The sequence below is a fragment of the Lolium perenne genome, chromosome 4 (assembly GCF_019359855.2).
Source record: "Lolium perenne isolate Kyuss_39 chromosome 4, Kyuss_2.0, whole genome shotgun sequence".
In the NCBI taxonomy this organism is placed as follows: domain Eukaryota; kingdom Viridiplantae; phylum Streptophyta; class Magnoliopsida; order Poales; family Poaceae; genus Lolium; species Lolium perenne.
The window spans coordinates 143415270-143439903 of record NC_067247.2 but is presented as its reverse complement, the minus strand read 5'-3'; positions in this window follow the sequence as shown (position 1 = coordinate 143439903).

Here is a 24634-nt window from a genome sequence, read left to right as displayed (position 1 = left end):
TAGTGCGGCGCAACACCAGGGATTCCGGTGCCAACGTGGAACCTGCACAACACAATCAAAGTACTTTTCCCCAACGTAACAGTGAGGTTGTCAATCTCACCGGCTTGCTCAAAAACAAAGGATTAACCGTATAGTGTGGAAGATGATGTTTGTTTGCGAAGAACAGTAAAGAACAAGTATTGCAGTAGATTGTATTTTAGATGTAAAGAATGGACCGGGATCCACAGTTCACTAGTGGTGTCTCTCCCATAAGATAAATAGCATGTTGGGTGAACAAATTACAGTTGGGCAATTGACAAATAGAGAGGGCATAACAATGCACATACATATCACGATGACTACTATGAGATTTAATCAGGGCATTACGACAAAGTACATAGACCGCTATCCAGCATGCATCTATGCCTAAAAAGTCCACCTTCAGGTTATCATCCGAACCCCTTCCAGTATTAAGTTGCAAACAACAGACAATTGCATTAATTATGGTGCGTAATGTAATCAACACAAATATCCTTAGACAAAGCATCGATGTTTTATCCCTAGTAGCAACAGCACATCCACAACCTTAGAACTTTCTGTCACTGTCCCAGATTCAATGGAGGCATGAACCCACTATCGAGCATAAATACTCCCTCTTGGAGTTACAAGTATCAACTTGGCCAGAGCCTCTACTAGCAACGGAGAGCATGCAAGAACATAAACAACATATATGATAGATTGATAATCAACTTGACATAGTATTCCATATTCATCGGATCCCAACAAACACAACATGTAGCATTACAAATAGATGATCTTGATCATGATAGGCAGCTCACAAGATCTAACATGATAGCACAATGAGCAGAAGACAACCATCTAGCTACTGCTATGGACCCATAGTCTAGGGGTGAACTACTCACACATCAATCCGGAGGCGATCATGGCGATGAAGAGTCCTTCGGGAGATGATTCCCCTCTCCGGCTGGGTGCCGGAGGCGATCTCCCGAATCCCCCGAGATGAGATTGGCGGCGGCTGCGTCTCTGGAAGGTTTTTCGTATCGTGGCTCTCGGTACAGGGGGTTTCGCGACGAAGGCTTTAAGTAGGCGGAAGGGTAGGGTTGGAGGCGGCGCGAGGGCCCCACACCATAGGGCGGCGCGGGTCCCACCTAGGCCGCGTGGCCCTGTGGTGTCGGCACCTCGTCGCCCCACTTCGTAACCCTTTCAGTCTTCTGGAAGCTTCGTGGAAATATAAGACCCTGGGCGTTGATTTCGTCCAATTCCGAGAATATTTCCTTTGTAGGATTTCTGAAACCAAAAACAGCAGAAAACAGCAACTGGCTCTTCGGCATCTCGTCAATAGGTTAGTGCCGGAAAATGCATAATAATGACATAAAGTATGTATAAAACATGTGAGTATCATCATAAAAGTAGCATGGAACATAAGAAATTATGGATACGTTTGAGACGAATCAATGCCTCCCGCGTTGATTTCCCCCTCCGGAGGGTGCCGGGAAGAGCTTCAGAACCCTCCCGAGATGGGTTCTGCAATGGCGGACGCGATGGAACTTTTCGTTGATGGAGGCTCAGGTATTCAGGGTTTTCCCGAGATCGTGAATAAATAGGCGGAGGGGCGATGTCGGTGGAGGCCAGGGTGTCCCGCACCACCCCTAGGCACGGACCAGGGTCAGGCCGCGCCTAGGGTTGGTGTGGCCGCCCTGCTGCCCCCTTCAACTCCCCTCTGTACTCTGTCTTCGTTACGGTAAAATATTGACTTCGGCTTTTGTTTCGTCCAGTTCCAAGACTATTTCATGTACAACTTTTCTGAAATACAAAAACAGCAGAAAACAGGGAACTGGCATTGTGGCATCTTGTTAATAGGTTAGTGCCGGAAAATTTATAAAAGTGCAACATAGTATGAGCAAAACATATATGAATTGGTGTAAAATAAGCATGGAGCATTAAAATTATAGATACGTTCGAGCGTATCACTGCCCCCATTCCATATGCGGCGGCTTCCGTCCACAACTCTGGAAGCTTCATCGTACGGTCATGTGTCATCACCGGTGACTATGGTACCAGATTTGTCCACTGTAAGTCCTCGATCTATTAGATTTGATGTGTGGTTAGGGTTATTTAGGGTGGTTAACGGCGGATAAATTTTTCCTCTTCGGTGTTCATATGGGCCTTGTAATTTTTTATTCCATATATACATACTCTATCCATTTTAGATACGCACGGATAAGGTTTGATTTGAGTTGGATTCGACTTTCCCCAATTTAGGAGCGTACTTTCTGCGCATGTTCCATCGGTGGGTGCTCCCAATTGGTAATTTCTTTAGCTTTGTCATATCCTTGTCATGTAGAGCTTGATCATAGCAATGGTACACAAGATATACCCATTGCAGATATTCACAAAGCTCTCAAATGGCTTCATCCTGCACAACATTTCCCATGCAACGATGTGCACAAAATCTTCTACAAACAGCTACCTACCAAAACATGAATTTAATTTAAAACGCAGCTGAGCTATCCATCGCAGAACTAAGAAATGTACCTTCTTGGCAAAGTGAGCATCATGGAAATGATACCAGGAGTTACATATATTAACTATCTATGCCAAACATGTACGAACGCAATCAGTGATTTAAAAGACCAGCGCATGCATTCACCAAAATACAAGCTACATAGTAAATACCCATCTAGCTTCTTGATGTAACTATGTACTCTGTCATTCTGTAAACAACACAGGTCTTGACCTACCAGATTTTCCACGTCATTCTGAAGATTCTTATTACATGCACCTTTTACTATTGACTGCTTCGTGTCCATTGAAAATTTACCCTAGTGATATGCATGTAAGAACATGCATAAGAATGACAACTTCTGAGAAATAACAGCTTTATAAACTGTAAAGGCAGGCAAAGAAATGCAGTTTGTAAATACCACAACTTTTCCATAAAAGTCACAGAGGAGCCCTTGGTCTTGGTGGTACTTCTTCCAATGCATATATATACATGAATGTGATTCCTGACCGAGCATGATAACAATTAGTTTGCAACCGCAATCAAACAACTCATACCTTAGCTGTTGAGAGGAAGGGAACTGAGGTTGCTTATCATACGACATCAATATATGAATATATTTTGGTTGGTAGAGATGCCAAAATGCCCTTGTTTGCTGCGGCTTTTACAGTAATACAACTGCTGGAGGCATCTTTGAAAGCTTCTTGCTGCTATTACTTACCCTGGCCTGGTAAGTAAAATAACGACACAGATAAATCAAGCGAGCATCCAAACAATTGCTAAGGCGTGATGCGTGCAATTAACACACGTCCGTTGGGAACCCCAAGAGGAAGGTGTGATGCGTACAGTAGCAAGTTTTCCCTCAGTAAGAAACCAAGGTTTATCGAACCAGTAGGAGTCAAGGATCACGTGAAGGTTGTTGGTGGCGCAGTGTAGTGCAGCGCAACACCAGGGATTCCGGCGCCAACGTGGAACCTGCACAACACAATCAAAGTACTTTGCCCCAACGTAACAGTGAGGTTGTCAATCTCACCGGCTTGTTGTAAACAAAGGATTAATTGTATAGTGTGGAAGATGATGTTTGTTTGCGAAGAACAGTAAAGAACAATTGCAATAGATTGTATTTCAGATGTAAAGAATGGACCGGGGTCCACAGTTCACTAGTGGTGTCTCTCCCATAAGATAAATAGCATGTTGGGTGAACGAATTACAGTTGAACAATTGACAAATAAAGAAGGCATAACAATGCACATACATATATCGTGATGAGTACTATGAGATTTAATCAGGGCATTACGACAAAGTACATAGACCGCTATCCAGCATGCATCTATGCCTAAAAAGTCCACTTTCAGGTTATCATCCGAACCCCTTCCGGTATTAAGTTGCAAACAACAGACAATTGCATTAAGTATGGTGCGTAATGTAATCAACACAAATATCCTTAGACAAAGCATTGATGTTTTATCCCTAGTGGCAACAGCACATCCACAACCTTAGAACTTTCATCCTTTGTCCCAGATTCAATGGAGGCATGAACCCACTATCGAGCATAAATACTCCCTCTTGGAGTTACAAGTATCAACTTGGCCAGAGCCTCTACTAGCAACGGAGAGCATGCAAGAACATAAACAACATATATGATAGATTGATAATCAACTTGACATAGTATTCAATATTCATCGGATCCCAACAAACACAACATGTAGCATTACAAATAGATGATCTTGATCAAGATAGGCAGCTCACAAGATCTAACATGATAGCACAATGAGCAGAAGACAACCATCTAGCTACTGCTATGGACCCATAGTCCAGGGGTGAACTACTCACACATCAATCCGGAGGCGATCATGGCGATGAAGAGCCCTCCGGGAGATGATTCCCCTCTCCGGCAGGGTGCCGGAGGCGATCTCCTGAATCCCCCGAGATGGGATTGGCGGCGGCGGCGTCTCTGGAAGGTTTTCCGTATCGTGGCTCTCGGTACTGGGGGTTTCGCGACGAAGGCTTTAAGTAGGCGGAAAGGTAGGTTTAGGGGCGGCACGAGGGCCCCACACACCAGGGCCGCGTGGCCAGGACCTGGGCCGCGCCGCCATGTTGTGTCGGCGCCTCGTCGCCCCACTTCGTTTCCCTTTCGGTCTTCTGGAAGCTTCGTGGAAAAATAAGACCCTGGGCGTTGATTTCGTCCAATTCCGAGAATATTTCCTTTGTAGGATTTCTGAAACCAAAAACAGCAGAAAACAGTAACTGGCTCTTCGGCATCTCGTCAATAGGTTAGTGCCGGAAAATGCATAATAATGACATATAATGTGTATAAAACATGTGAGTATCATCAGAAAAGTAGCATGGAACATAAGAAATTATAGATACGTTTGAGACGTATCAAGCATCCCCAAGCTTAGTTCCTACTCGCCCTCCAGTAGGTAAATGATAACAAGGATAATTTCTGAAGTGACATGCTATCATAATCTTGATCAATACTATTGTAAAGCACATAAGATGAATGCAACGATTCGAAGCAATAATGAAGACAATGAGTAAACAACTGAATCATATAGCAAAGACTTTTCATGAATAATACTTTCAAGACAAGCATCAATAAGACTTGCATAAGAGTTACTCATAAAGCAATAAATTCTTAGTAGAAAGCTTTGAAACAACACAAAGGAAGATATAAGTTTCAGCGGTTGCTTTCAACTTCAACATATTTATCTCATGGATAATTGTCAACACAAAGTAATATAACAAGTACAATAGGTAAACATGTAAGAATCAATGAACACAGTTTACACAAGTGTTTGCTTCTAAGATAGAAAGAAGTAGGTAAACTAACTCAACAATAAAGTAGAAGAATGGCCCTTCGTAGAGGGAAGCATGGATTACTATTTTTGTGCTAGAGCTTTTCATTTTGAAAACATAGAAACAATTTTGTCAACGGTAGTAATAAATCATATGTGTTATGTATAAGATATCCTATAAGTTGCAAGCCTCATGCATAGTATACCAATAGTGCTCGCACCTTGTCCTAATTAGCTTGGATTAACACGGATTATCATTGCATAACATATGTTTCAACCAAGTGTCACAAAGGGGTACCTCTATGCCGCCTGTACAGAGGTCTAAGGAGAAAGTTCGCATTGGATTTCTCGCTTTTGATTATTCTCAACTTAGACATCCATACCGGGACAACATAGACAACAGATAATGGACTCCTCTTTAATGCTTAAACATTCAACAACAGATAAAATTCTCATAAGAGATTGAGGATTTGTGTCCAAACTGAAACTTCCACCATGGATCATGGCTTTAGTTAGCGGCCCAATGTTCTTCTCTAACAATATGCATACTCAAACCATTTGATCATGAAAATCACCCTTACTTCAGACAAGACGAACATGCATAGCAACTCACATGATATTCAACAAAGGTAAAAGTTGATGGCGTCCCCAGAAACATGGTTACCGCTCAACAAGCAACTTATTAAGAAATAAGATACATAGCAACATATTCTTCACCACAATAGTTTTTAAGGCTATTTTCCCATGAGCTATGTATTGTAAAGGCAAAGAATAGAATTTTAAAGGTAGCACTCAAGTAATTTACTTTTGAATGGTAGAGAAATACCATGTAGTAGGTAGGTATGGTGGACACAAATGGCATAGTTTTTGGCTCAAGGATTTGGATGCATGATACGTCCATTTTGCATCACTATTTTATATCATAATTTGCTATTATTCATTGATATATTTCATATTTGGAGATGATACTTATGTTATTTCATCTATTTTGCATGTTTCATGATTATTTGGGGATCGCGCACCGGAGCCAGGATTCTGCTGGAAAAAGCACCGTCAGGATGCAATATTTCGGAAGATCAACAGTTGACGGAAATTATATGAAAAATCCTATTTTTCCAGAAGTCGAAGGGAGCCGGAAGGGGGAGCCGAGGGGACCCGAGGTGGGCCCACCTCATAGGCCGGCGTGGCCCAAGGCCTGGCCGCGCCGCCCTGTGAGGATGGGGCCCACAGCCCCCTCTCGCCTCCTTTTCTTCGCGTACGTCTTCGTCCCGAAAACCTAAGCCCCAGAGGATAGTCGCGAAGAGTCACAGCCGCCTCTGCAGGGCGGAAAACACCAGAGAGAAAAGAGCTCTCCGGTGGGCAGGAATCCGCCGGGGAAATTCCCTCCCGGAGGGGGAAATCGACACCATACTCACTGTCATCGAGCTGGACATCATCTCCATCATCATCACCATCATCATCATCATCACCGCCATCTCCACCGCTGCACCTCGTCACCGCTGTAACAATTTGGGTTTGATCTTGATTGTTTGATAGGGGAAACTCACCCGGTGTTGATTCCTACTTGTTATTGATGCTATTGAGTGAAACCATTGAACCAAGGTTTATGTTCAGATTGTTATTCATCATCATATCACCTCTGATCATGTTCCATAAGATGTCTCGTGAGTAGTTCGTTTAGTTCTTGAGGACATGGGTGAAGTCTAAATGTTAGTAGTGAATTATGTTGGTTAGTATTCAATGTTGTGATATTTAATTTGTGGTGTTATTCTTCTAGTGGTGTCGTGTGAACGTCGACTACATGACACTTCACCATTTATGGGCCTAGGGGAATGCATCTTGTATTCGTTTGCCAATTGCGGGGTTGCCGGAGTGACAGAAACCTAAACCCCCGTTGGTATATCGGTGAAGGAGGGATAGCAGGATCTCAGAGTTTAAGGCTGTGGTTAGATTTATCTTAATTACTTTCTTGTAGTGCGGATGCTTGCAAGGGGTATAATCACAAGTATGTATTAGTCCTAGGAAGGGCGGTACATTAGCATAGGTTCACCCACACAACACTTATCAAAACAATGAAGATTAATCAGCTATATGAAGCGAAAGCACTAGACTAAATTCCCGTGTGTCCTCAAGAACGTTTGGTCATTATAAGTAAACAAACCGGCTTGTCCTCAAAAGGATTGGGCCACTCGCTGCAATTATTTCTCTCGCACTTTACTTACTTGTACTTATTTTATCTGCTATATCAAAACCCCCTGAATACTTGTCTGTGAGCATTTAAAGTGAATCCTTCATCGAAACTGCTTATCAACACCTTCTGCTCCTCGTTGGGTTCGACACTCTTATTTATCGAAAGTACTACGATACACCCCCTATACTTGTGGGTCATCAAGACTATTTTCTGGCGCCGTTGCCGGGGAGTGAAGCGCTATTGGTAAGTGGAATTGGTAAGGGAAACTTTTTACTGTACGTGATGTTTTTATTTTTGCCTGCTGCTATAAATCATTATGGAGAGGTCTTCTCTTGAATTCCTCTTTGGGAAATCTACTACTACTGCAAGGGTAGTGGATGAGGCGCCAGGTGAGAACGAGGTTCCATACAAAATACCTATGAAAATTATTGAACATGTTGTGGATAACCGCTATGAAGGGGATGGAACTGTTCATCCTGGTGATCATTTACTGTTTTTACATGAATTATGCGGGTTATTCAAATGTGCAGGTATTGCTATGGATGAAGTTAGGAAGAAACTATTCTCTATATCGCTGTCTGGTAAAGCGGGGCACTGGTATAAATTGCTGAAGAATAGGGATTCTCTTAGTTGGGAGGACATTCTGCCTTTATTTTATTCCAAATTCTATCCTCCAAGTGAAATTCACAAAGATCGGAACCACATATATAATTTCTGGCCTCATGATGGAGAAAGTATTGCCCAAGCTTGGGGGAGATTGAAGTCTTTAATGCTCAAATGCCCCATTCATGAGCTTCCTGGTAATATTATTATTGATAATTTCTATGCAAGATTGTCTTTTCAAGATAAGACTCTGCTAGATACTTCTTGTTCTGGATCATTTACACGCAATAAAGAAGAGTTTAAAAGAGACCTTCTTGATCGGATCCAGAAGAATACTGAAGGATGGGAGAACGACAAAGATAGAGAGTCAGGTATAAACTTTGATTATAAATGCATTGAAGTTTTTATGGATACTGATAAATTTCGTAATATTAGTGCTACTTATGGTCTTGATTCTCAAGTCGTTGTAAATCTTTATAAAGCTTTTGCATCTCACTTTGAATTGCCTAGGAAGAATTTTGATAAGTATCATGAACCATATAAAGATAAAATTGATCCATCTATAAATAAATGTGCTATAATTGAAACTGTTGATCATATTCTTCCTGAAGCTTATATTGAAAAAACTCCTTTCCCTGCTAAAATGAAGGAGTACTCTGTTATATCTAGTGCGGTTAATAAAAGTGCAAAGAAACCTATAGAACCTGAAGAACAAATTAAGGTTGAACCTGCTGTTGCAATAGTTAAAGATCTTGTGACTGAAAATGTAGAAGATGGTCATATTATTTCTTGTGAAGATGCTTCTAATATTGTTTCGCATCCTAATAAGTCTAGGAAAGCTAGTGTTCCTATGCTCTCTGTTAGAATTGGTGATCATTGTTATTATGGTTTATGTGACATTGGTGCAAGTATTAGCGCCATTCCTTATGAGCTTTATACGGAGATCATGCATGAAATTGGTTCTTGTGAACTTGAAGATATTGATGTGGTTATTCGGCAAGCTAATAGAGAAACTATCTCTCCTATTGGTATTGTTCGAGATGTGGAAATTCTATGTGGTAAGATTAAATATCCTGCTGACTTTCTGGTACTTGGTTCTGCTGCTAGTAAGTATTGTCCTATTATTTTTGGTAGACCATTCCTAAATACTTGTGGAGCTGTTATAGATTGCAAGAAGGAAAGATTGTTACTAAATTTGCTGGTGAATCTTATGAGTTTAATTTCTCTAAATTTGCCAAAACTCCTTATAAAGCTGATTTGCCTAATAATGATTTTAGAGTTGAATAGTGTGCGTCTATTGCTCTTGCTCCTAATAATCCTTTGCAGCAACATTTGGAGAATAGTGAGAGTGAAGTCTTTAGGGAAGAAAGGAATGAGCTTGATGAAATTTTCCTTCGTCAACCTATTCTTAAACATGACTTGCCGGTTGAAGATCTAGGTACAACACCACCACCAAAGGAAGATCCTGTTTTTGATTTAAAACCATTGCCTGATAATCTTAAGTATGCTCATATTGATGATAAGAAAATATATCCTGTTATTATTAGTTCTAAGCTTTCAGATATTGAGGAAGAAAGGTTACTGGAAATATTGAAGAAACACCGAGGAGCTATTGGCTATACTCTTGATGACTTGAAGGGGATTTCTCCCTCTATTTGCCAACATGCTATCAATATGGAAGATGATGCAAAGCCTGTTGTTGAACATCAACGTCGTCTAATTCCGAAGATGAAGGATGTGGTAAGGAATGAGGTATTAAAACTTCTTGAAGCTGGTATTATATATCCTATTGCTGATAGTAGATGGGTTAGTCCTGTGCATTGTGTTCCTAAGAAAGGAGGAATGACTGTTGTGCCTAATGATAATGATGAGCTCATCCCTCAAAGAGTAGTTGTAGGGTATAGAATGTGCATTGATTATCGAAAAGTTAATAAGGTTACTAAGAAAGATCATTACCCTTTACCATTTATTGATCAAATGTTAGAAAGGTTGTCTAAAAATACTCATTTTTGCTTTTTTGATGGTTATTCTGGGTTTTCACAAATTGCTGTTAAAACTAAAGATCAAGAGAAAACCACTTTCACTTGTCCCTATGGAACTTATGCTTATAGACGTATGCCTTTTGGTTTATGTAATGCTCCTGCTACTTTTCAAAGACGCATGTCTGCTATTTTTCATGGCTTTTGTGAGAGTATTGTAGAGGTATTCATGGATGATTTTTCTGTCTATGGGAATTCTTTTGATAATTGCTTGCGAAACCTCGATAAAGTATTGCAGAGATGTGAAGAAACTAATCTTGTTCTTAATTGGGAGAAGTGCCACTTTATGGTTAATGAAGGAATTGTATTGGGACATAAAATTTCTGAGAGAGGTATTGAAGTTGATAGAGCTAAAGTTGAAGCAATTGAGAAGATGCCCTATCCGAGGGATGTTAAAGGTATTCGTAGTGTTCTTGGTCATGCTGGGTTTTATAGGAGATTTATTAAAGATTTCTCTAAGATTTCAAAGCCTCTTACTAATCTTCTTCAAAAAGATGTACCTTTTGTTTTTTATGATGATTGTAAGGAAGCTTTTGAAACTCTAAAGAAAGCTTTAACAACTGCTCCTGTAGTTGAACCTCCTGATTGGAATTTGCCTTTTGAGATTATGTGTGATGCTAGTGATTTTGCTGTAGGCGCTGTTCTTGGACAGCGGGTAGATAAGAAATTGAATGTTATTCATTATGCTAGCAAAACTCTTGATGCTGCTCAAAGAAATTATGCTACAACTGAAAAAGAATTATTAGCTGTAGTCTTTGCTTGTGATAAGTTTAGATCCTATATTGTTGATTCAAAAGTTACAATTCATACTGATCATGCTGCAATTAGATACCTTATGACAAAGAAAGATGCTAAGCCAAGGCTTATTAGATGGGTACTTCTTTTGCAAGAATTTGATCTGCATATTATAGATAGGAAAGGTGTTGATAATCCTGTTGCTAATAATTTGTCTAGATTGGAAAATATTGCTTATGATCCTGTTCATGTTAATGATAGTTTTCCAAATGAACAATTGGCTGTAATAAAGGTGAGCTCGCGAGATAGTCCTTGGTACGCTGATTATGCTAACTTTATTGTATCCAAGTACTTGCCTCCAACCTTTTCACCTCAGCAAAGGAGGAAATTCTTTTAAGACTTGAGGCATTATTTTTGGGATGACCCGCACTTATATAAAGAAGGAGTGGATGGTATTCTGCGAAGATGTGTTCCTGAATATGAACAACAGGAGATATTGAGTAAATGTCATGGTAGTGTTTATGGAGGACATCACGCCGGAGATAGAACCGCGCAAAAAGTTCTACAATCAGGTTTTTATTGGCCAAATCTCTTCAAAGATGCAAGGAAGTTTATTTTATCTTGTGATGAATGTCAAAGGGTTGGTAATATCTCCAGACGCAATGAAATGCCTATGAATTATACTCTTGTTATTGAACCATTCGATTGTTGGGGATTTGACTTCATGGGTCCTTTCCCTTCTTCAGAAGGTAACACTCATATACTTGTTGCTGTTGATTATGTTACTAAATGGGTGGAAGCCATACCTACAAAAAGTGCTGATGGTGAGACCTCTTTAAGAATGCTTTTAGATATTATTTTCCCTAGATTTGGAGTTCCTAGATATATTATGACTGATGGAGGTTCTCATTTTATTCATGGTGGTTTTAGAAAAACTCTTGCTAAATATGGTATTAATCATAGAATTGCTTCTGCCTATCATCCTCAAACTAGTGGGCAAGTAGAATTATCAAATAGAGAGATTAAATCTATCTTGCAAAAGACTGTTAATAAATCTAGAAAGAACTGGACTATTAAATTGAAGGACGCACTATGGGCTTATAGAACTGCTTATAAAAATCCTATGGGTATGTCGCCTTATAAAATGGTTTATGGAAAAGCTTGTCATTTACCTTTAGAACTAGAGCACAAAGCTTATTGGGCTGTAAGAGAACTAAATAAAGATTTCAAACTTGCCAGTAAGAAGAGACTGCTACAATTTAGTTCTCTAGATGAATGGAGAAGTGAAGCTTATGAAAATGCTAAACTCTTTAAAGAGAAAGTTAAGAAATGGCATGATAGAAGAATTATCAAACGAGAATTTAATGTTGGAGATAAAGTCCTATTGTATCGGTCTCGTCTCAGATTTTTCGCAGGGAAATTACTCTCAAAATGGGAAGGACCATATGTCATTGTGGAGGTGTATCGTTCAGGGGCAATTAAAATTAGCTCTCTGCAAGGTGATGCCACACAAGTAGTAAATGGACAAAGACTCAAGCACTATATTTCTGGAGATTCTTATAATGAAGATGTTGATGTTATTCAAGTGGTAACTCCGGAAGCTTTCATCAAAGGTCAAAGCGTGATTCTGAGAGTTCGATTTTGAGTAGGTAACAGTACTGGTAATAAAAAGTCCGCGTTTTACTTTCCGAACAATGTTTTTGCTGTTTTTGGAAAATATGAAAAATTACGAGATCGAAACGGAGTGGAGGAGACGCACGAGGGCGTGCCCCCACAGGCCGGCGCGGGCCCCGGCCTGGCCGCGCCGCCCTGTGAGGAGGGCCCCTCGTTGTCCCTCTCCGACTCTTGTTCGACCTGGTACTTTCCTTATTTCGTAAAAATTACTGCTATATAATCCCCCGGACCCCTGGAGGTCCGTATATCGTTTTCTCGTCGCGTTTTGTTTCGAGCTGTTTTCTGCCAGGATCTGCTTCGGATCTAGAGCCGCCATGGCTTCGTCGGGAACTCCGAAGGACAGCTTCTTTGAGGACGTCGTTAACCCGTACATGAACGAGCTGAAGATGCACCCCAAGGAATTGCTGCTCGTAGATGGAGAGTTGCAGATCAAAGATGTCCAGGGTCCTAAAGGAGAAGGAAGCTTGGAAGACAGGGTGGAGAAACTAGAACAAGAGGTCTTCAACTACAAGAAGATGGCTGAGCGTGAAGTGGACATCTTCCACAAGATTGTGTCTGAACTTATTGATGGACACAAGAAGGAGACTGCAAAGTTGTGGGACGATATCTTCTCGCTTCACGACACCACCAACAAACTCCAAGCTCAACTCTATGATGTTCAGAATCAAAACTGTGAGTATGAAAACAGGTTTAAACGCATAAGTTATGCTGCTAGTTTCAGGATTCCGGAGACCAAGATGTCTTTTGTTGATGGAGAGCCTCTTCCTTGGAAGTCTGATGATGGCAAGGATTCACCATCATCACCGAAGGAGTAATTCATCATCGGTATTGGCATCCCCTTGGTTTGTTCCAAGCTTGGGGGAGTGCCGCGGTATCACATCATTACTATCTTTTATCTTTTTACTTTCAAGTAGTGTCATATCATGAGTAGGGAAGTTATCATATAAGATGTGTTGCGGTATGGAAGTATCTCCCTTTAGTTGGTTATCTATGTATCCCTTGGTGTGAGTTATCGTTATGGAATATTAATGAGAAGTCTTATCATTTACATATTGCACATCTTATTTTAGTTTGCAATCTCTATTATATGATTGATCTTGTTGTTAGTAGGGGTATCACTTTGGGAGCATTGAGTAAATCTATTTGGTTTTGGCAAACTTAGCATTGGTCAATAGCAACAACACTTTGAGTTTTAAGTAGAGAAGAGGAAATACATGTAGATATATTATTATTTTTCTTGTTAGTCCTTAGCTTAGTATTCTGAAGTTAAAATTGTTTGTGCTTACAAGTAAGATGCATGATTGTTTCTATCACATGTATATTTGTTTGTTTCCCTCGACTCTTATGCTTGCTAATTAACCTTGCTAGCCAAAGACCTGTACCGAGAGGGAATACTTCTCGTACATCCAAACCCTTAAACCAAACCTATGCCATCAGTGTCCACCATAACTACCTACTTTGTGGTATTTCTCTGCCATTCCAAGTAAATACTTCATGTGCTACCTTTAAGCAATTCAAAAGCTATTACCTCTTATTTGTGTCAATGTTCTATAGCTCATGAGGAAGTATGTGGTGTTTTATCTTTCAATCTTGTTAGGCAGCTTCCACTAATGGACTAGTGGCTTCATCCACTTATCCTATAATTTTGCAAAAAGAGCTGGCAACGGGGTTCCCAGCCCCAATTAATCAACTTTCATTTATAATTCTCTTCACATATTTTGCCCTGATTCATCAGTAAGCAACTTAATTTTGCAATAGACACTCCTCCATGGTATGAGATTGTTGGAAGGCACCCGAGGATTCGGTTAGCCATGGCTTGAGTAAGCAAAGGTTGGGGGGAGTGTTATCCTTAAATAAACTAAAGTACATGTGTAAACAAAAGAGAAGAGGGATGATCTACCTTGCTGGTAGAGATGACGTCCTTCATGGGAGCCGCTCTTTGGAGGTCTGTTTGGCAAGGGGGTTAGAGTACCCGCTACCATCCGTTGACAACAACAAACACCTCTCAAAACTTTACTTTTATGCTCTCTTTATGATTTCAAAACTCGAAAAGCTCTAGCACATGATTTAATCCCTGCTTCCCTCTGTGAAGGGCCTGTCTTTTACTTTATGTTGAGTCAGTAAACCTATTTCCCTCCATCTTAAGCAAGCATTTGAGTTGTTGTGATCCAACCATCTATATTGTGATCTATTTAATCATGCCTTTTATTCTTCCTTGTTTAGTGCAAGTTTTATCTGATTGAATATAGCTTTGAAGATTATCAATGATTATGAGGAGATTATTATGATTGAGTATGCAAATTTTGCTACAAGCTTTAATATAAGAGCGCTGCTCGATAAATAAGTACAATTTGTTAAATGTTCTCTGACCAAGAACGAAGTTTGCCATCACCAATTATGATTTCCTATGCACCTTTATTTGTGATTGATACGTCTCCGACGTATCGATAATTTCTTATGTTCCACGCCACATTATTGATGATATCTACATGTTTTATGCATACTTTATGTCATATTTATGCATTTTCCGGCACTAACCTATTAACGAGATGCCGAAGAGCCAGTTGCTGTTTTCTGCTGTTTTTGGTTTCAGAAATCCTAAAAAGGAAATATTCTCGGAATTGGACGAAATCAACGCCCAGGGTCCTATTTTGCCACGAAGCTTCCAGAAGACCGAAGAGGAGACGAAGTGGGGCCACGAGGCGCCGCCACAACAGGGCGGCGCGGCCCAGGCCTTGGCCGCGCGGCCCTGGTGTGTGGGGCCCTCGTGTGGCCCCCTGACCTGCCCTTCTGATGCGTGTGGTTGACACGTCTGTTGGGAACCCCAAGAGGAAGGTGTGATGCGCACAGCGGCAAGTTTCCCTCAGTAAGAAACCAAGGTTTAATCGAACCAGTAGGAGTCAAGTAGCACGTTGAAGGTTGATGGCGGCGGGATGTAGTGCGGCGCAACACCAGAGATTCCGGCGCCAACGTGGAACCTGCACAACACAACCAAAGTACTTTGCCCCAACGAAACAGTGAGGTTGTCAATCTCACCGGCTTGCTGTAACAAAGGATTAACCGTATTGTGTGGAAGATGATTGTTTGCAGAAAACAGTAGAACAAGTATTGCGATGAATTGTATTTCAGTATAGAGAATTGGACCGGGGTCCACAGTTCACTAGAGGTGTCTCTCCCATAAGATAAACAGCATGTTGGGTGAACAAATTACAGTTGGGCAATTGACAAATAAAGAGGGCATGACCATGCACATACATATTATGATGAGTATAGTGAGATTTAATTGGGCATTACGACAAAGTACATAGACCGCCATCCAGCATGCATCTATGCCTAAAAAGTCCACCTTCAGGTTATCATCCGAACCCCCTCCAGTATTAAGTTGCTAACAACAGACAATTGCATTAAGTATTGCGCGTAATGTAATCAGTAACTACATCCTTGAACATAGCACTAATGTTTTATCCCTAGTGGCAACAGCACATCCACAACCTTAGAACTTTCTGTCACTGTCCCAGATATCAATGGAGGCATGAACCCACTATCGAGCATAAATACTCCCTCTTGGAGTTACAAGCATCTACTTGGCCAGAGCATCTACTAGTAACGGAGAGCATGCAAGATCATAAACAACACATAGACATAACTTTGATAATCAACATAACAAGTATTCTCTATTCATCGGATCCCAACAAACGCAACATATAGAATTACAGATAGATGATCTTGATCATGTTATGCAGCTCACAAGATCCGACAATGAAGCACAATGGGGAGAAGACAACCATCTAGCTACTGCTATGGACCCATAGTCCATGGGTAGACTACTCACACATCACTCCGGAGGCGACCATGGCGGCGTAGAGTCCTCCGGGAGATGAATCCCCTCTCCAGCAGGGTGCCGGAGGCGATCTCCTGGATCCCCCGAGATGGGATCGGCGGCGGCGGCGTCTCAGTAAGGTTTTCCGTATCGTGGCTCTCGGTACTGGGGGTTTCGCGATGGAGGCTTTAAGTAGGCGGAAGGGCAGGTCAAGAGGCGGCACGAGGGGCCCACACCACAGGGCCGCGCGGCCAAGGGGGGCCCGCGCCGCCCTAGGGTGTGGCCACCTCGTGGCCCCACTTCGTCTGCTCTTCGGTCTTTTGGAAGCTTCGTGGCAAAATAGGACCCTGGGCGTTGATTTCGTCCAATTCCGAGAATATTTCGTTACTAGGATTTCTGAAACCAAAAACAGCAGAAAAAAGAATCGGCACTTCGGCATCTTGTTAATAGGTTAGTTCCAGAAAATGCACGAATATGACATAAAGTGTGCATAAAACATGTAGATAACATCAATAATGTGGCATGGAACATAAGAAATTATCGATACGTCGGAGACGTATCAGCATCCCCAAGCTTAGTTCTGCTCGTCCCGAGCAGGTAAAACGATAACACAGATAATTTCTGGAGTGACATGCCATCATAACCTTGATCATACTATTTGTAAAGCATATGTAGTGAATGCAGCGATCAAAACAATGTATATGACATGAGTAAACAAGTGAATCATATAGCAAAGACTTTTCATGAATAGCACTTCAAGACAAGCATCAATAAGTCTTGCATAAGAGTTAACTCATAAAGCAATAATTCATAGTAAAAGTATTGAAGCAACACAAAAGAAGATTAAGTTTCAGCGGTTGCTTTCAACTTGTAACATGTATATCTCATGGATAATTGTCAACATAGAGTAATATAATAAGTGCAATAAGCAAGTATGTAGGAATCAATGCACAGTTCACACAAGTGTTTGCTTCTTGAGGTGGAGAGAAATAGGTGAACTGACTCAACATTGAAAGTAAAAGAATTGTCCTCCATAGAGGAAAAGCATCGATTGCTATATTTGTGCTAGAGCTTTGATTTTGAAAACATGAAACAATTTTGTCAATGGTAGTAATAAAGCATATGTATCATGTAAATTATATCTTACAAGTTGCAAGCCTCATGCATAGTATACTAATAGTGCCCGCACCTTGTCCTAATTAGCTTGGACTACCGGATCATCACAATGCACATGTTTTAACCAAGTGTCACAAAGGGGTACCTCTATGCCGCTTTGTACAAAGGTCTAAGGAGAAAGCTCGCATTGGATTTCTCGCTATTGATTATTCTCAACTTAGACATCCATACCGGGACAACATAGACAACAGATAATGGACTCCTCTTTTATGCATAAGCATGTAACAACAATTAATAATTTTCTCATATGAGATTGAGGATATATGTCCAAAACTGAAACTTCCACCATGGATCATGGCTTTAGTTAGCGGCCCAATGTTCTTCTCTAACAATATGCATGCATAACCATAAGGTGGTAGATCGCTCTTACTTCAGACAAGACGAACATGCATAGCAACTCACATGAAATTCAACAAAGAGTAGTTGATGGCGTCCCGGTGAACATGGTTATCGCACAACAAGCAACTTAATAAGAGATAAAGTGCATAAGTACATATTCAATACCACAATAGTTTTTAAGCTATTTGTCCCATGAGCTATATATTGCAAAGGTGAATGATGGAATTTTAAAGGTAGCACTCAAGCAATTTACTTTGGAATGGCGGAAAATACCATGTAGTAGGTAGGTATGGTGGACACAAATGGCATAGTGGTTGGCTCAAGGATTTTGGATGCATGAGAAGTATTCCCTCTCGATACAAGGTTTAGGCTAGCAAGGCTTATTTGAAACAAACACAAGGATGAACCGGTGCAGCAAAACTCACATAAAAGACATATTGAAAACATTATAAGACTCTACACCGTCTTCCTTGTTGTTCAAACTCAATACTAGAAATTATCTAGACCTTAGAGAAACCAAATATGCAAACCAAATTTTAGCATGCTCTATGTATTTCTTCATTAATGGGTGCAAAGCATATGATGCAAGAGCTTAAACATGAGCACAACAATTGCCAAGTATCACATTACCCAAGACATTATAGCAAATTACTACATGTATCATTTTCCAATTCCAACCATATAACAATTTAACGAAGAAGAAACTTCGCCATGAATACTATGAGTAGAAACTAAGGACATACTTGTCCATATGCTACAGCGGAGCGTGTCTCTCTCCCATAAAGTGAATGCTAGGATCCATTTTATTCAAACAAAACAAAAATAAAAACAAACCGACGCTCCAAGCAAAGCACATAAGATGTGATGGAATAAAAATATAGTTTCAGGGGAGGAACCTGACAATGTTGTCGATGAAGAGGGGATGCCTTGGGCATCCCCAAGCTTAGATGCTTGAGTCTTCTTAGAATATGCAGGGGTGAACCACCGGGGCATCCCCAAGCTTAGAGCTTTCACTCTCCTTGATCATGTTGCATCATACTCCTCTCTTGATCCTTGAAAACTTCCTCCACACCAAACTTAGAACAACTCATTAGAGGGTTAGCGACAATAAAAATTAACATGTTCAGAGGTGACACAATCATTCTTAACACTTCTGGACATTGCATAAAGCTACTGGACATTAATGGATCAAAGAAATTCATCCAACATAGCAAAAGAGGCAATGCGAAATAAAAGGCAGAATCTGTCAAAACAGAACAGTTCGTATTGACGAATTTTATCGAGGCACCAGACTTGCTCAAATGAAAATGCTCAAATTGAATGAAAGTTGCGTACATATCTGAGGATCACTCACGTAAATTGGCATAATTTTCTGAGTTACCTACAGAGAATTTTGCCCAGATTCGTGACAGCAAAGAAATCTGTTTCTGCGCAGTAATCCAAATCTAGTATGAACTTTTCTATCAACGACTTTACTTGGCACAACAAAACACTAAACTAAGATAAGGAGAGGTTGCTACAGTAGTAAACAACTTCCAAGACACAAAATAAAAACAAAGTACTGTAGGTAAAAACATGGGTTGTCTCCCATAAGCGCTTTTCTTTAACGCCTTTCAGCTAGGCGCAGAAAGTGTGTATCAAGTATTATCGAAGGATGGTATATTAGATACATAAGTTTTAGCATCTCCCTTTTCATTAGTCTTAGGCGTGCTACTCTCATCAAACAAATCTTCAGGAACAAGCCAAGCATAGTTATTTTCTAGTGCATCATTCATAGCTAAGAGCTTACATGGTATTGGTGCTTTGATCTCCCCTCCATCATTAATATTATTAGTGTACTTTATTCTATCCATATCCATCTTTTCAAGGAGACTAACAAAATTGGTATAAGAACCAAGCATATTAAATTTAGCAAAGACCTTTCTAGCCTCTCTTGCTATACCACCAAATTCTCTAAGAAGGGTTTCTAAAACAAAATCTTTCTTTTCCCCTTCTTCCATATCACCAAGTGTGAGAAACATGTGTTGGATTATAGGATTGAGATTAATATATTTAGTTTCCAACATGCAAACTAAAGCAGCAGCAGCAATTTCATAGGTAGGGGCAAGGTCTACCAAGTGTCTATCCTCAAAATCGTCAATGGTACTAACATGGTTGAAAAATTCCTCTATATTATTTCTCCCAACTATAGACCTACGTCCTACCGGTATGTCTTTCGTGGTAAAATTAAAAGGAAACATGATGAATCAAGTAAGGTAAATGCAAGTAACTAATTTTTTTGTATTTTGATATAGCAAACAAGATAGCAAATAAAGTAAAACTAGCAACTAATTTTTTTTTGTATTTTGATTTAGTGCAGCAAGCAAAGTAGTAAATAAAACTAAGCAAGACAAAAACAAAGTAAAGAGATTGGGAAGTGGAGACTCCCCTTGCAGCGTGTCTTGATCTCCCCGGCAACGGTGCCAGAAATTTGCTGCTGGCGCAAAGTTGACGTGGGAGTTAGAGATCCCTGTGATGTAACTTTTCTTCAGGTCCCCGGCAACGGCGCCAGAAATTTGCTTGATGCGTGTGGTTGACACGTCCGTTGGGAACCCCAAGAGGAAGGTGTGATGCGCACAGCGGCAAGTTTCCCTCAGTAAGAAACCAAGGTTTAATCGAACCAGTAGGAGTCAAGAAGCACGTTGAAGGTTGATGGCGGCGGGATGTAGTGCGGCGCAACACCAGAGATTCCGGCGCCAACGTGGAACCTGCACAACACAACCAAAGTACTTTGCCCCAACGAAACAGTGAGGTTGTCAATCTCACCGGCTTGCTGTAACAAAGGATTAACCGTATTGTGTGGAAGATGATTGTTTGCAGAAAAAAGTAGAACAAGTATTGCAGTAGATTGTATTTCAGTATAGAGAATTGGACAGGGGTCCACAGTTCACTAGAGGTGTCTCTCCCATAAGATAAACAGCATGTTGGGTGAACAAATTACAGTTGGGCAATTGACAAATAAAGAGGGCATGACCATGCACATACATATTATGATGAGTATAGTGAGATTTAATTGGGCATTACGACAAAGTACATAGACCGCCATCCAGCATGCATCTATGCCTAAAAAGTCCACCTTCAGGTTATCATCCGAACCCCCTCCAGTATTAAGTTGCTAACAACAGACAATTGCATTAAGTATTGCGCGTAATGTAATCAGTAACTACATCCTTGAACATAGCACTAATGTTTTATCCCTAGTGGCAACAACACATCCACAACCTTAGAACTTTCATCCTTGTCCCCGAGATATCAATGGAGGCATGAACCCACTATCGAGCATAAATACTCCCTCTTGGAGTTACAAGCATCTACTTGGCCAGAGCATCTACTAGTAACGGAGAGCATGCAAGATCATAAACAACACATAGACATAACTTTGATAATCAACATAACAAGTATTCTCTATTCATCGGATCCCAACAAACGCAACATATAGAATTACAGATAGATGATCTTGATCATGTTATGCAGCTCACAAGATCCAACAATGAAGCACAATGGGGAGAAGACAACCATCTAGCTACTGCTATGGACCCATAGTCCAGGGGTAGACTACTCACACATCACTCCGGAGGCGACCATGGCAGCGTAGAGTCCTCCGGGAGATAAATCCCCTCTCCGGCAGGGTGCCGGAGGCGATCTCCTGGATCCCCCGAGATGGGATCGGCGGCGGCGGCGTCTCAGTAAGGTTTTCCGTATCGTGGCTCTCGGTACTAGGGGTTTCGCGACGGAGGCTTTAAGTAGGCGGAAGGGCAGGTCAAGAGGCGGCACGAGGGGCCCACACCACAGGGCCGCGCGGCCAAGGGGGGGCCGCGCCGCCCTAGGGTGTGGCCACCTCGTGGCCCCACTTCGTCTCCTCTTCGGTCTTCTGGAAGCTTCGTGGCAAAATAGGACCCTGGGCGTTGATTTCGTCCAATTCCGAGAATATTTCGTTACTAGGATTTCTGAAACCAAAAAAAGCAGAAAATAGCAACTTGCACTTCGGCATCTTGTTAATAGGTTAGTTCCAGAAAATGCACGAATATGACATAAAGTGTGCATAAAACATGTAGATAACATCAATAATGTGGCATGGAAAATAAGAAATTATCGATACGTCGGAGACGTATCACCTTCCGCCTACTTAAAGCCTCCATCGCGAAACCCCCAGTACCGAGAGCCACGATACGGAAAACCTTACTGAGACGCCGCCGCCGCCAATCCCATCTCGGGGGATTCAGGAGATCGCCTCCGGCACCCTGCCGGAGAGGGGAATCATCTCCCGGAGGACTCTTCACCGCCATGGTCGCCTCCGGAGTGATGAGTGAGTAGTTCACCCCTGGACTATGGGTCCATAGCAGTAGCTAGATGGTCGTCTTCTCCTTATGTGCTTCATTGTTGGATCTTGTGAGCTGCCTAACATGATCAAGATCATCTATCTGTAATGCTATATGTTGTGTTTGTCGGGATCCGATGGATAGAGAATACTATGTTATGTTGATTATTAATCTATTACCTATGTGTTGTTTATGATCTTGCATGCTCTCCGTTATTAGTAGAGGCTCTGGCCAAGTTTTTGCTCTTAACTCCAAGAGGGAGTATTTATGCTCGATAGTGGGTTCATGCCTCCATTAAATGCAGGACAGTGTGAGAAAGTTCTAAGGTTGTGGATGTGCTGTTGCCACTAGGGATAAAACATTGATGCTATGTCCGAGGATGTAGTTATTGATTACATTACGCACCATACTTAATGCAATTGTCTATTGTTTGCAACTTAATACTGGAAGGGGTTCGGATGATAACCTGAAGGTGGACTTTTTAGGCATAGATGCATGCTGGATAGCGGTCTATGTACTTTGTCGTAATGCCCAATTAAATCTCACTATACTTATCATATCATGTATGTGCATTGTCATGCCCTCTCTATTTGTCAATTGCCCGACTGTAATTTGTTCACCCAACATGCTATTTATCTTATGGGAGAGACACCACTAGTGAACTGTGGACCCCGGTCCTATTCTTTACATCGAATACAATCTACTGCAATATTTGTTCTTTACTATTTTCTGCAAACAATCATCATCCACACTATACATCTAATCCTTTGTTACAGCAAGCCGGTGAGATTGACAACCTCACTGTTTTGTTGGGGCAAAGTACTTTGGTTGTGTTGTGCAGGTTCCACGTTGGCGCCGGAATCCCTGGTGTTGCGCCGCACTATACTTCGCCGCCATCTACCTTCAACGTGCTTCTTGGCTCCTCCTGGTTCGATAAACCTTGGTTTCTTTCTGAGGGAAAAGTTGCTACTGTCTGCATCACACCTTCCTCTTGGGGTTCCCAACGGACGTGTGTTAATTGCACGCATCAAGCACATTTTCTAGCGCCGTTGCCGGGGAGATCAAGACACGCTGCAAGGGGAGTCTCCACAATCCAATCTCTTTACTTTGTTTTTGTCTTGCTTTATTTTATTTACTACTTTGTTTGCTGCATTATATCAAAACACAAAAAAATTAGTTGCTAGTTTTACTTTATTTACTGTCTTGTTCTCCATATCAAAAACACAAAAAAATTAGTTACTTGCATTTACTTTATCTAGTTTGCTTTATTTACCACTGCTAAAATGAATACTCCTGAAAATACTAAGTTGTGTGACTTCACAACCACAAATAATAATGATTTCTTATGCACACCTATTGCTCCACCTGCTACTACAGCAGAATTCTTTGAAATTAAACACCTTTCTTTGGATCTTGTTATGCGAGAGCAATTTTCTGGTGTTAGTTCTGATGATGCTGCTGCCCATCTTAATAATTTTGTTGAATTATGTGAAATGCAAAAGTATAAGGATGTAGATGGTGACATTATAAAATTAAAATTGTTTCCTTTCTCATTAAGAGGAAGAGCTAAAGATTGGTTGCTATCTCTGCCTAGAAATAGTATTGATTCATGGACTAAATGTAAGGATGCTTTTATTGGTAGATATTATCCTCCCGCTAAAATTATATCTTTGAGGAGTAGCATAATGAATTTTAAACAATTATATAATGAACATGTTGCTCAAGCATGGGAGAGAATGAAATCTTTGGTAAAGAATTGCCCAACCCATGGACTGACTACTTGGATGATCATCCAAACCTTTTATGCAGGACTGAACTTTTCTTCGCGGAACCTATTGGATTCAGCTGCTGGAGGTACCTTTATGTCCATCACTCTTGGTGAAGCAACAAAGCTTCTTGATAACATGATGATTAATTACTCTGAATGGTACACGGAAAGAGCTCCACAAGGTAAGAAGGTAAACTCTGTCGAAGAAACCTCTTCCTTGAGTGATAAGATTGATGCTATTATGTCTATGCTTGTGAATGATAGGACTAATGTTGATCCTAATAATGTTCCGTTAGCTTCATTGGTTGCTCAAGAAGAACATGTTGATGTAAACTTCATTAAAAATAATAATTTCAACAACAATGCTTATCGGAACAATTCTAGTAATAACTATAGGCCATATCCTTATAATAATGGTAACGGTTATGGTAATTCTTATGGGAATTATTACAACAATAATAGGAACACACCCCCTGGACTTGAAGCTATGCTTAAAGAATTTATTAGTACACAAACTGCTTTTAACAAATCTGTTGAGGAAAAGCTCAATAAAATTGATATTCTTGCTTCTAAGGTTGATAGTCTTGCCTCTGATGTTGATCTTTTGAAATTGAAAGTTATGCCTAATAA